The sequence below is a fragment of the Carex rostrata genome, chromosome 28 (genome assembly GCF_964058835.1).
Source record: "Carex rostrata chromosome 28, lpCarRost1.2, whole genome shotgun sequence".
Taxonomy (NCBI): domain Eukaryota; kingdom Viridiplantae; phylum Streptophyta; class Magnoliopsida; order Poales; family Cyperaceae; genus Carex; species Carex rostrata.
Window position 1 is genome coordinate 5,919,261 of NC_135945.1, and position 14,218 is coordinate 5,933,478.

Here is a 14,218-nt window from a genome sequence, read left to right on the forward strand (position 1 = left end):
ATAAGTTTCGAGATTCGTGCTGATTAGATCCTCACTAATTTTAAAGACTTTCTCATGTTTTAGGCAGGGGCTGGATGGGCTCTGTTTATGATCGGACGGTCTAAATATATTAACTCAAAAGATGCTCTTTTGAGTTAATGCAGACGATGCGGACTCGGTGAGAGGAGTCGCTACCTGAATCCGATTCCTCCCACTCTCCCAGGTACCAGACTGAGTCAGTAAATTGCCTACGGGCTAATGTCAAAAAAGAAAAAGACTGAGTCAGTAAATTAGGTCCGAGAGAATGTTTTCTACCAAGTTAAAACTGGGTTCGGATTCCCTAAAGTAACCCATTTTTTTAGTTTAGATCTAGACCGTTTATTTCGAATCCTGGCCAATCCGATCCGAGATGAAACACGCGGAGCCCGTTTAATCTAACGTTTCGAAACTCAAAAATTGGGTTACTTTAGGAGATCCGAACTCAATAAAAACTGACGACTGAATCTTATTGAACTCAGTCAGGTATTGCAGGTGGTAGATTCATTTGCTGATATGCCCTCCATATGTAGCTTATTCTTTTAACTATACATTCAAGGTAACTGTTGTTAACTTCTAAGTCCCTCAACTTTCAAGTAATTCAATTCCAATCATTCAGCAATTAATTAAATTGTGAGCAGAGCAGATCAGTAGAACAGAGCAATTGCAAAAATAAATGTTACTAAATTAATTGCTAACATATCATAATATCGTTTGGTACATTACCATTACATTGCATTATTATTATTATAAAAAAACATATTCATGATTCTATATAGGCAATTTATTTTGTTCAACCACCAACTCAAAAAATTAAAGCAGCTTCTCCTATTGTTGAATAATAATAAACAAACATGTTCATGCACCCTATTATTGAATAATAATAAAAAATGTAATTTGTAAGTATGTTATTAGACATATTGATAGTCTAACAAAAAAATTATGTAATTTAAATATTGTTTGTTACGCATCGAACTGTTGATTTCAAACTGTTAATTCAAATCATTTGATATACAGTGAAATATATATTAAATTTCAGCATGTTTTATGGACATGTGGAATTCTTGATGCCAAAATAATAATGTGATGGTTCAATCAACTGAGGTCTTTCCACGAAGTATATCACCTCTTTTTGTATTATTCAACAACATAAATTTTAGTTATATTGAATCAATATTATTTTTTTAATTTTTTGTTATAATGAATTAATATTCACCTCTTTTTTAAAGCACATATGTTGTTGAATTATTATGTAATGATGTCGAGATTTTGAAAATTGTATGCTACTGTTGAATTTTATTTTTTTTGAAAATGCTACACATAAAAAATTGCAATTATTTTAATTAATATTAAACTTAATAATTTAACAAAAAATAATTCAACAACAGAAATTGTGTTATTTTACCGTAACACGTACACATTAGATTTGTCATAGAGATTCAAACTCTTCTAAAAATAAATTATGGATATTTATTCAATATAACATAAAAGAAATAAAATTTATCACCCTAGCACAAATAAATGGTTTTATCTTATTATTTGGCCCTGGTGTAGTTTTGGCACTGTATTTGTGCGCCTAATTAAATTTTGCATGTTGATGCATTTGGAGCAAATTGTTTGAACTAAATTGGTGATTTGTATATTACTATTAGATGTCCAATTCACTTGTTCAATTATGTATGCATTCATAATTAGTTCATCTAATATTGAGTATGACTAATATAACATTAGTATCATTTCAGTCTATATAACATCAACTCCAAAACCTATCAAATCGAGTTCAAATGGTGAATCCAAACTGTTCAAACTAATTTACTTTATGAGTGATGCGTTTACATGCAAACTTTTATATTTTCGAGTTATTTTAGTATCAAATCAAGCGGCAAAAAAATTGAAAAATGAATGTATTAAAATTAACTAAAAAACTCAAATATTTGACTGCTTGACTTGATACCAAATAAACTCAAAACTTATAAATTTTACATGTAAACGCATAACTAATGAAGTAGATCGGTTTGAACGATTTGGATTCACCATTTGAACTCGATTTCATAAATTTTGAAATTGATATTATATAGACTGAAATAACACTGATGTTATATTAGTCATACTCTCTAATATGTACATTAAAAGTTTCAATCCTTCAAGCGCATGTAAGAATCGTTTTTTTTTATTTATTCTTAAAGGTGAAATTTCACGTATACCCCTTAAAAACTTCAAAATTACGTATTTTTCCCTCTAAATTTTAAAATTATATATTCCCCCTCTAAACTTCAAATACTCACATATTTAGCCATTTATTGTCTTTTATATTAAAACACATTCTAAATTTATAAAATACCTATTTTATCATTTATTAAAAAGTATAAAACATCCATCTGACTCCAATTTGAATATGAAGGTTCATCTACCGTCCGAATTGCTTTAAGATCTGTGTGCACTAGATTAGCATGAATCTTGAAGCCAACACACACGAATATTGAAGTAATGTGCACATATCTTAATGCAATGCACGCAGATCGATCAAAATTGCTTTGAGATCCATGCGCGCTAGATTAGCAAGAATCTTAAAGCAAACACGCAATAATTTTATTGTGATGTGTGCGGAACATGCAATAATCTTGACGGTAGAGGAACCCTTCAGATTCAAATTTGAATTTGATAAGGTGTTTTATTCTTTTAATGAAGGGTAAAATAGGTATTTTATAAATTTACAATGAGTTTTAATGTAAAAGACAATAAAATGGGTAAATATGTGAGTTTTTGAAGTTTCGAGAGGGGAATATGTAATTTTAAAATTTAGAGGGAGAAATTCATAATTTTGAAGTTTTTGAGAAGTATATGTGAAATTCCTCCGTTTTTAAAAGAATGGTAACATGTGATTATACCACAAACTCAAAATTGCACATGTTCTGTCATTCTTATTGCATGAAATCACTCATCATAAACGATTATAATCTATCATACATAATGAATTACCTCTCACAAATTTGTGGTGAATTAAACTATTTACAAACTTTTAACTTGTCGATTATACAACCAAATGAAAATTTTTTCTGTCATGCTTGTTGCATGAGATCACTCATCATAAATAATTACAATCCATCATACATAATGAATTACCTCTCACAAATATATCGTGAATTAAACTATACATATAGGTTGCATTTGAATGTTATGAAGCAACAACATAGTTTACTCATTTACAATATTATTGACAGAAATAAAACCTTTAATAATTTTCAATAAAATATAATATATTGTACAAATATGTTATTTGTTGCGCACAATTGTTTATATTATCTACTATATTAGCTTTTAGCAATACTTTATTTCTTTTAAAACATTAATTTACTAAGATACTGGAGAAAACTAACCCTAACTAAATTATTTAAAATATAAAAAAAGAAACATGTAAACAAATTATCCTTAGAGGCAAAAACATCAGCTCTAACATGATAAAAATAACTCATATCTTTCAAACTAGTAATGCCCGATAAAACCCAATCAGCCAATCAGTTACAATTGATGGTATGTAATTACATTTTTCTGTTCTTTTTTTAAATGTGTTGAATTACTAAATTGTGTTTTGTGATTTACGGAGCAGATTTATTTTTTAACTGTTAACAATTATTTGAGGGTAATATTTTAAGTAGTTATTAAATTTTATTTTTTTTATATTTTACTTACGAGACATGCGTTATTGCAAGATTATAAAATTTTCTTTTATAAGATCTTATATCTTAGTGTAGCAACAAATTGTACGATACACGTAATTATCGTTCTTACATTAATCAATGGCTTCCTCCAACATCTCTATTTTTTTTTAGCAACAAGACTCCAGAAATCAGAAATAATAATTTTCCAATTATGAATAGAATGTATATATACAATGCTGAAGTATCTGGTAACATATATATAGCCCATTAAATTGAAAAAATGAAAAAGGATAATCATATGAGGTTGGTTAGACCACATTATAAATATTTAATTAAAACTTGTAAAACTAGTGATAGGATAAAACAATTCAATCACAATTAGAGGATAATAAAACAATCATCTCATTAAGAAAACAATTGACGCCAGGGAGGAATGCAAGGCGGAATGCCAGGCGCAGGGCCAAGGCGGAGGCTGAGAGCAATAAGCTTGTCAGAGGAGAGAAATTCACTTGTCAGGGGAAGGCCCACCCTCGCTGGTTGTGGAGGTGGTTCAAGAGGCGCTGTATGTTGTGTTCTTTCAAGTTTCGGTCTTATCGTTACTAGAAGAATCATCTGAAAATGTCCCATCCTGACAAGGGCAAGATCTGTCATGCATGTTATCAGTGTTTTGAAATGGATGTCAGTGAAGAGCATGGGTGGTTCTCCGTTCCAGATGAATTTGTCCTGGTGGATTAAACACAGCTTTATAGTGCTGAGAAATAGAATGTACTGGTGTTATAGTCAATATAGAAGTTAATTTAATAAATAAAGAAATAGGGTGGATTAGTGTTATAGTGAAGATAGGTGTGAATTCAATAAATAGTGGATGTAGGTGTTATACATAGTCAATATGTTAGGTAGAGTCCAGATACAAAAACAGTTGCAGTGCTTGTAAGTGTTGATTTGTTCAACTCATTAAATAAAAGCAAGGGAGAGTTTGTGTAGTTGACTACATATGTAAAAGTTCATGATGCAAAATGACTTGTAAAATTAAAGTTGTGTGAAAGTATTTCCTGAGTATATGTAACTAAGAAAACAGCTGATGGGCACTGATGTGAAACCATCTTTCCTGTCATGTTTGAGAGAATAAAATGAAATAATTACAAGGGGCAATAATTTAATTGCTTAATCTATTGTTTAAGGAATAATAATTCAAATTCATGATGATGAATTTTCATATATGTAACATTTAAAAAAAATAATAATAATGTTTACTTGCTAGCATTGTTTGCACTTTACCTATGAAACATCATGAGTCAAATTCTATTTTAAAAATTCTGATATTTTGAAAAATTAGATTAAACAAATTCTAGTGTTTTATATTATGAAAAGGAAAATAATTCTAATTTGATGGCACAACTTTAAATTTTTTTTGTTTAATACTACAGTAAAAAAAGGGTAAAAACATCAATCATGTTTTAATATGGAGGCAAAAGGGATGAAAGTTACATGATTGATTGCCATAAGCTAAGCATCATTAAATTCTAATTTTTATGAGTCATATCCTTATCTTTATGAGATAGGGCAAGGACCTTTGCTTGCATTGCTATCAAAATTTCTACAAATTTAAAGGCAAAAATTAGCAATGTATTTGTTAACATTACTGAAATATGTAATGCTCTTTATATATTATAATATAATACAAAGATGGCTTAATTATATTAGATGTGCATGAAATTCATACATTACTGTTTTGATTACTCCAATGTCTCAATTTCTTTAAAATTGATGTAAATTAAAGAAATATTTGAGAAATGATTCTATGATCAATGATCCAATTTCAGTTTTAAAAAATGACAGTTGCTTATTAATTGTTATCTCTTATGTTGATGAAGAGAAAAGAAGCATATACAAGTGTATATATAAACATGAAAAAGAAAAGGTAACATCTAGTTAGCATGCATAATCATTTGAAGTTGTTATATCACACAGTAAGTAATTTATTAAAACAAAGTATGTGCTGGCCTCAACTCAATTCAAGCCTAGCAGCTCTGTTTAAATGAATCTCTTGAATTTTTTTTTTAAAAACCAAAAATCAAAAATAATATTTTATCAAACCAACTTGATTGTTTTGAGTTTTACAAAAACAATTAGAACCAAAATGAAAAACCAAAAACCAAAAATAATATTTTATCAAACCAACTTGATTGTTTTGAGTTTTACAAAAAACAATTAGAACCAAAATGTCATTTTGGTTCAAACTTTTTTTTGGGGGAGACCGAAATGTCATTTTAGTCCTAGCCATTTTCACAAATTTCGATAAAAAAAAATATGGTAAAACTTGTGAAAACACTTCGGACCGAAATGACATTTTGGTCCCAAAAAAAAATTCGGACATTTCGGTTCTTATGGTTTCTATAAAAACCAAAGCCATTGGTTTGGTAAATATTGTTTTTTATTTATGGTTTTTAAAAAAATTCAAATCTCTTTGGTTAAAAATCAGCTCCATATCAACTGAGGCAATGTACCCATATTTTCTGATTAGACATAGTGAATATAAGATGGAAGTTTTGGAAATTATTTGCGCAGTTTTAATGAAATTAATGTGAAACACGTACTAATTTAATAAGCTTGTTATTGAGAATTTTTTTCTGAAAATATCACATAAGTGTTTGCAATTTGGTACGTGATATGAGCATCTTCATCATTATAATTTTGAATTTTTTTTTTGCAACGTCAGCAAATTAAAATTGAAATTATATATAGATATGGAAATATTATGAAGATGTGAAAAAAGTTGGTAAATACTAATGTGATAAATAAATTTAATTTTTGTAATTACAAGAATGAAGGTAGTCTTGTCTTTGAAATTGCCCCGCATTTTTTCTTATTGTATGGAGCCGTTTTTGTACCGTAGTGTATCTAGTTACGCCGTGACTTTTTTATATCTTAACCACAAATATCTTAATATATTTTAATTTTAAAATGTTCTAGATAAAACAAAAACAAAAAAAATGGAGACAACTCCCTTACTTAATTCAAGGTTAGGATTTAATATGAAAACAATTAACACCTATCTCAGGTGGAATTCACATCCTCTGAGATATCTCATATTTTGCGTGACGTTTCGGAAAATCTCAACCGTATCTCCGAATAGGCACCGGACACGTGAGTTTCATTAACACAAGAAAACATATTACTTGCTTTTGTATAAGTGAGTAGACATTAGAAATTAAGCAATCTTTTGGACAAATATCTGGCAGAAGATGCATTTTTTTAAAGTCTTTTTTTTTCTTTAAAGTGAAACTTATTTGGAGAGCAAGCTCCGTTACTGGATTTCAAATTGCATCATCTAAAATTAGTGAAGACGATGAAGCACTTGGAACCTTATTATGAAAACAATTGATTGTACAGCATTCGCACTTTTCATATTGTGATTAATTGCTCCACTGCCAACAGTTCTCACAACTCCAAAAATATATATATAGATCTGTTTAAAACCTGTGCAACTGGTTTTAAACAGACGTATTTCCCAATTAAATTGCCCCTATTTGTATGATATGTGGTTGTCAACCCGAATCAGTTGTTCATATGCTTTTCCACTGTGACCATGCCAGTGCCAAAACTGAATCATGCATGAAATAATATCCAAGTAGCCTACACATCTACATTATAAGTATACATAAATTTATTGTTTTGTATTAATCTTTGCAAATAGTTTCGTTTTTCAAGCCATATTATCAGAAGCATAATCATATGACTAAGTAAAATTCTAACAAATGCACCATTAGCCGAATTACCATTTGCAAAATCTCAGCATTCTAAAACGGCATCACCATCGTCAAAAATTTGATCAAGAGTTGGTCATAGCTAGGTTGAAAAAAACATGTTATGGACCGAGCATATATTAAAGAAAATGAAATTCATGCATTGGCAATTTGTTTCCTCCAATATTTCAGTATTTCCTTTTAGTTAATCTAAGCAAAATATATTTATGAAAATATTTGATGAACTAGACTAGCATTAATCATTTTTAGTGGATACAAAAGGAAAAGAACACAACACCCGTCTAATAATTAGAAAATGGATTAGTTTTCTCCAATTCACAAGGTACAGAATAAGTGAGTATATATATTGAAGCATTTATATAAGCAGAGAAAATGAAAGAAATAGCATGATGATTAATTCTAAGTTGTTAGATCACACCATATTTACCACAGAACCAACTAAAACTCTATCATAAAATGTCAATACAAATTTGGTATGTTCTAACCAACTAAAACTGAACTGGGCTTTCTTTATGCAATTGTTAATTGGGCCAGTGCGGCTTGAAAATAGCCCAACTAAATCCAAAAGCAAAAGATTAATGAGATGATTTCGAAAAGTAATTGAAACCCTGTTTGCATGCGAAAAAAAAAATCACTCAACACATTATTTCAACAATTCAAATTAGACCTGAATTCAAGTCTATTCCCGTTTCCGTCTGACAACCGAACATGCCTTGAAAGAGAATGGTCTGGAATTCAAATTATGAGCAAAGTACAGTAGTACACTGGCTCGGCTTTCGGCGAATCTCAAGATTAGTGCTAAAATGACAGCAATATAGTAACCAAGTGAATTTAAAATCCAGATCCTTTTAATGATTTATCGGCCTCCACCTTCAAATCCAGAAATAACCTCGAATTTAAAAAAAAAAATGCTCCAATTAATCGTCAATCATCAGGAATCAGGACTGTTCACTTCGAAATAAAATCGTCAAAATTTCCTGGCAATCCACTAGGAACATAACAATTAGGATTTTGGTGGGTTTTTTTTTTTTTTTGAAAATTGAGAAGAAAAATTATTCATCAATTATTTTTTTAATGATTAATATCAAGCTCATATTATAAAACTCAAAACTAAATAATAGAACAAAACAAAAACATTGTATTAGTTCAAGTAAAAAAATGAAGAGTATCTTTCTTTCAGACATATGTATATGAATGCTCCAACAATTGTACATAGTTTTACTATATGATCTGTATGTGATAAAAGAAATAAAAAAATTCTCGTTATCGATCTGTTCCTTAATGTTATAATGCATATCTATCTATTTTTTTAAAAAGTCATTTCTCTCATTTTATAAAACCCATGTAGGTTGTACATGTGTTTTCTGGGACATCTCTCCTAAACAGACAAGACTAGAATGAGTGATAAGGTAAAGAGACGATATCATCACCGAGAAGGCAAACAGGCATATCTTGGCGCTCGAGTGTCTGATTTCAGTATATAACTACTTTTCAGAAAGCTTGCGTGAAGAAGATAGATTTGGAACAATCGACACAGTCAAAATTATAAAAAAAAAAACAAAACAAAAAAACAAAGGGAAGAGCCTCCAAAGTTTAAGTTTCCGATTATGTTTTTTGTTTCTAATTTTCAATTTTCGTGTCATTTATCGTATTTTTTGTTATATTTTCATTTAAATGGATGAAGGTTAAGATCTAGACTTTTTTTTGTTATATTTTCATTTTTTTAGTTCAAATGTTATTCTTTTATTTCATTTTGACATTTAGTTTAGTGTTTTTGGTATGTGTTCAGATCTAGGACATACTATAAAAAAAAATGCTGAGATTTAGTCTAGTGTTTTATAAAAAATTTAGTTTAGTGTTTTCATTTTGAGAATTTTCGAAAAAGCAAAAAAAAAAAAAACCAGAATGATCGATGATGTATCTAAGCATACATTATTATTTTGGTAGGAACAGTTATTTACATATATTCATAATGTACCTCATGCTCAGCAGATGCACTGGTAGTTTGTAATATTGTAATTTCCTTAATCGGTTTAGTTCTCCTATTATATCCATTTTTTTCCTTAATCGGTTTAGTTCTAATATTTATACTCCTGATCTTTTACAAATTTTGTTTCTCCGCATCCATAAATATTTATATACTTTTTAATATCATTCATAGAGAAATTGTAACGCAAGATAGATATTTAGAGAGAGAAAGTGTATCATTTGCAGGATGTATGAAGAGTTAATGCCTTAATGGTTATTCTCTCTATATATATATTCCTTGTCAAAGTTATGTATGGTTGAACCTTCTAATCTTCAAGCAAGTAGTATGCATCCTATTGTAAACGAAAATAAATAATTTGTGATCTCTTTGTGTGGCTTCTACCTTTCAATTTTCAAAATTTGATAATTCTATCAAATAAAAAAATAACCAATCATTTTGCGATCCAGATTACTACTATTAGGATCAGTTGTTTACAATAACCGATCCTAATTCTAAAAAAATAAAAAAATAAAAAACTTTTAGGATCGGTTATTTTTATAACCGATCCTAAAAGTTTTTTTATTTTTTTTATTTTTTTTAGAGAATTATATCAAGATCGGTTTTACAAGAAAAACCGATCCAGATACTTAACTATCATGATCGGTTTTTATATAGAACCGATCCTGATAGTCTCATCTGGATCGGTTTTAATGAAATCTGATACTAATTGTGTTTTTTTAATTGGTATTAAAAAATGGGGGAAAAATATTAGGATCGGTTCTTCGATATAACCGATCTAGATAAGTACTTATTAAGATCGGTTGGGTACAAAATACAAAACCGATCCTGATAGTATCAGTATCGCCTTCATCAAGATCGGTTATATTCCGATACTAATAGGCTTATATAACCGATCCTGATTCCTTATTTTCCACTAGTGACTGGTAGTTTGTAATATTGTAATTTTGTAATTTCCTTAATCGGTGTAGTTCTAATAATATTTATACTCCTGATCTTTTACAAATTTTGTTTCTCCCCATCCATAAATATTTATATACTTTTTAATATCATTCATAGAGAAACATATTGTAACGCAAGATAGATATTTAGAGAGAGAAAGTGTATCATTTGCAGGATGTATGAAGAGTTAATGGTTATTCTCTCTATATAGATTCCTTGTCAAAGTTATGTATGGTTGAACCTTCTAATCTTCAAGCAAGTAGTATGCATCCTATTGTAAACGAAAATAAATAATTTGTGATCTCTTTGTGTGGCTTCTACCTTTCAATTTTCAAAATTTGATATTTCTCATCTTCCCAATAATTTGGATCAAGTATCCAAATTAAAAACGAAGAAAAGAGCTCGTTCAATAGCAAGTATTTTTTGTAAGTGACATCTATTAAACATTTTTCATTTGCATAGAAGATGTTATTGCAAAGGAATCTAGAATGGAACATAAGCTTCATACAATAATAATTGGTATCCTCCAATATCTCCATTGAAATTTTAATGTAATAGATAAATATTAGAGAAACAAGAGATGATCATTATTGCATCTTTCATGACTAAAAAGTACATAATTAATTTCTTATCTAATAATCATAATTTATATGTTCTTTTTTTCCAATACTGAACTGTGTATCTGCTAAATATATATAACCATTAAAAATAAGAGAAGCGTGATCATATAAGGTTAGTTAGATCACACCATAATTACTTGATTAAAACAACTAAAACTTGTAAATCGGTTGAGAATCAGTACATTGTTTTTGTGCTTGACCTAAATTTGGACTCTGCTGTTGAGCATCTCCATCACAATTGCAAATTATTTGTAAAAGATGACTTGGGAATTACAATAACCATTGCATGGATGTTGGAAAAAAAAATACTAATAATATAAGTTTGCTTAATTAGCACTATGCCTGAAATTAATAATAATTGGTTTGAAATTATCAAATTTAAAATAATGTAAATTGTTGTCGCAAAAACGAAAAATTAATTGAGGCAATCTATTACTTGTTTTCTGATGAGCAATGGAAAATAAAAGCCTAATTAAAAAACATTTAACGGGCACAATTACAAGATCCGACTAATTAATCGTGTTTAACAAATTTCTAAATAAATAACAAATTAAACAAAAAAATTCTCCAATTATTTTCTAATTAATTATTTAAAAATGTAACGAATTATTCATAGCATTCTGTTTTCATTCTATTTATATATAAATAAAATGAATTATTTACAAACTTTTATGTTGACCACTGATTACTATTGCAGAATATTGCTAATCAAATTAATTGACAATAATCCTACAACAATTAAATAGAAAGCCTAACCTGTGGTATCAGAGCCACAATTTTTTTTTTTTTGAAATTTGACGATTACATTTTGTAATGTCAAATAATAAAAATTAATGTCGCACATATATTTGTTTATAAATAAAATATTATATGTTCCGAGTTCTCAATCTCGTGTATACTTCTTTTGTTTTATTACAATCACCATACAAGTTGTGTGTGAAAAAAAAATATATGACTTCTTTGTACTTTCCTCTCAAGAATTAAGACAACTCTAATTAATTTTTAAATAACACTTAACTACTAATTAGAAATTAAATCTCTCTTCATTTATAAACCTCCACATCTCTCTAAAATTGAAATTAGAGTTTCTATTAAGGCCACATTCAGCCAATAATTTTGTCAGCATCAAGTTTATAAATTATTTCTTAATAAGAAACTTTTATGTATAGTTTTTAAATAAGAAACTCTCATACATTCATAAAATTGAAATAAAAACTGACACTTCAGATTAAAAACTCTAATAATACCAGAAACAAAGATGCTCTAGTTATAATTTATGTGTTGGTATTAAACCTTCAACTCAACCTTATGCAACACACTTTATCGCCTTATGACAATTTTATTTGACATACTTTTGACATATGAGAATGAGATCAGTTGCTTTTCAAATCTCTATTATATATTCCATGCTCGATCTTCTCTCTATCTCTCTCCTCTTTTTCTCTATCTCTCTTTGAATTAAGTGAGAGATAGAGAGCAAAAATGACAGCAAGATCATGCTTTTCCTTTGAGAAAAGCAGCGGATGTTGATCCTGACAGATGTCTACACTAAAGTAACCGACTTGTGGTGCAACAAATGTTATAATAATCACCAGTGTGATGGTTTATACCACTTCTTGCACCAAGAAGTGATATGTTTGCTCCAATAATATTTATCGTGTGGAAGTTCAGACTTAATAATGGGATAAAGGTCAAGTGCATATTGGTTCATCGATGGTTGACATTTGATTGCACAACCAATTGTACGGTAAGTATTGTTCATACATCAATGATTAGTTTCCTCCAATATCTCAATTTTCTTTTTGAATAAGAAGTAACATATATGTATTTTTTTTTCTTAGCAACCAGACTCTCAGAGATTATATATAAATAATAATTTTCAGGCCATGGAAAGAACCTAAGGCTAAGAGGTTGCTTATCTAATTAAGAATATAACTAGTATCATACCCGTGCGTTGCAACAGGGACATATTATAAGAAACAAATATATCAATGAAAATAATAATTATCTAAAAATTAAAACACATGTTAATAGAAAATTTATACGATTATGTATTTTTAATTAACTTTAATCGTGATCTCTGATAACAATTTGATGATGTGATGATTTTTTATTTTTAAGTACCAATAATATCAAATAATAGCTCGATTCGAATCTAATATCACATATCATACAACAATTCAATATCAACATATAATATGATATCAAAAAACATAAATAAAAAGTGTTATCGTGTGTATATATATGATATACACACACACACATATATTATAAGAAAAATATATATTCACACACACGTTCCAATTTATATTCTTCTTTGTTTCCAATTTAGAATACACACACACACACATTGATATATTATATATCGAAAATATATTCTAAATTGCCTACACCAATATGTATAGAAACAAAGAAAGAGAAATAAGGAAATAAAAAAAAATGATTTCCATTGTGATCCGTATAGAAACGAAGAAGTAAGAAAACAATAAATAAGAAAATGAAAGGTGAAGTTTTTTCAATTGAAGAGTAGAAATATGGAAAAAAAAATAAGGAAACAGATAAATATATCACTAAATTTGAGAATTTATTCAATTTTAATTGTAACGTATCATGTGGCAGCATATGTGGTGGGTATGTTTTTAACTAAATTTAGATTTCTATACATAAAACAGATGCATTTAATCAAAAGAAGACAAATTATGTAATTGGAGAGCTCAGATCAAATCCGAAGTTTTATCTCTCAATCGTAGCCGTTGGCGGATCGGACACCCAACGTGCTTAATAATAGAATAGAGAAATAGAGATGTATACAATTAATGCTTAGGTATATGGTAACCTATATATAACCCATTAAATTGAAATTGAAGAAAAGCAAGATAATATAATAAGGTTGATAGCAAGTATTTTTTGTAAGTGAATTCTATTAAACATTTTTCTTTTGCATAGAAGATGGTATTGCTCAGGAATCTAGAATGGAACATAAGCTTTATACAAAAATAATTGGTATCCTCCAATATCTCCATCGAAATTTTTTAATGTAATAGATAAATATTAGAGAAACAAGAGATGATCATTATTGCATCTTTCATGACTAAAAAGTACATAATTAATTTCTTCTCTAATAATCAGATATATATGTTATGTTTTTTCAATACTGAACTGTACGTATCTGCTAAATATATATAACCATTAAAAATAAGAGAAGCATGATGATATAAGGTTATTTAG